The sequence below is a fragment of the Solanum tuberosum genome, unplaced genomic scaffold, assembly GCF_000226075.1.
Source record: "Solanum tuberosum cultivar DM 1-3 516 R44 unplaced genomic scaffold, SolTub_3.0 scf00181, whole genome shotgun sequence".
Classification (NCBI taxonomy): Eukaryota; Viridiplantae; Streptophyta; class Magnoliopsida; order Solanales; family Solanaceae; genus Solanum; species Solanum tuberosum.
In genome coordinates, this window is record NW_006239106.1 from 264,572 (window position 1) to 266,013 (window position 1,442).

Below are 1,442 nucleotides of genomic sequence, written 5' to 3' on the forward strand. Positions count from 1 at the left end.
GACTTGTAGCTTGTTGGACAAAGCTTTGATAAAAGAGAGAAAATTTAAGCATTATTTGGATGGAAGAATATATCGATATTCGATAATATTGGATTGCCTAATGGTCAAGGGGGGTTGGTATATAAGATAAAAATAATAATTTCAAAATAAAATTTAAATTAATTCTATTTTATGTTCGATTTGAAATAGTGTAATTAATTTTATTAAATGATGAAACTATTATTCATATAAAATAAAATAATTTCATAAATATCCCAACCTTGTTCATACCTAGTTTTCTTTCATTAAACAATGAATATTATTATTGAGTTTTAAATATATATTTTTAAGCTGCACTGTAATCAAGTACTAATAAAAATACAATACATAAATATATATTTAAATTTGGCAATAACCAATAACCAATAACCAATAACTAGCCGCTTCAATTTTGAATATGCATATTCAGATATTTTAATTTTTTTTTCTCACTATGTTAGTTGAAACACTTTAATTTATAAAACAATTATTTAGACACTTATGAAATTTATGTGTCATGTCAACATTAATGAAACACTAAAATATTTACTTGTCCAATAAAACCTAATTTAAGTATTTGTTTATGCCTACTAATAAATATTCATATATTTTTTTAGCACATATCATGCCGCTTACTTGTCTTATTCACACTATATACTATATGGATGGAAAGAAAATATTTTTATAACACCAATGACATTTATAATCTTGGTATATTCACAAAATACGAGTAAATTTCTTCTTAAAGAACATTTTTTTTTGACAGAATTTGAATCTAAATTGTTAACTTCTAGGGCAAAGTTTCTCTAGACATATATAAAAACAAAATTTATTTCCATGAATATTCTAGAATCCAATTATCAATTCATTAACTCTATTAATTAAACTAACATAAACCCTCAATTGTTTTAGTTTATTTATGCAATATGACAATATTACAATATTGTTCCTTTGAAATATAGGAGATAGTGAAATGGTTGGAATTCCTATTATTTTTAATGAGTTTGAGATTAGTTGATTTGAGCTTTGAGTATCATTTTTTTCTAGAAATAAATCCTGCAACATACAGATCGATCGCCCCAAGCTTTGTGAATGAAAAAAATCCTTTAAAAATAAATCATGTAATACGCAAGTCCAGATTAGTTGATCTGAATCTTGGGAATGATTTTTTCCCCCTGAAAATGGATCCTATCATGCGTGAGTTTAAATGATTCTACTCGAGCTATGAAAATGAAAACAAACACCATTAAAAGCAACTAATTAATTGAATTTCAACGTAGATTCCGAACATTATACTAGTAAAAAGAAATGGAACATTGTTTTATCCTTGATGTCACCACCATGCCAGCTAACACACAATTGTTTTTTAAAATGGCTACATCCTAAATCTTACCGTCTGATGGCGCGTGCAGCCATTAATGGCC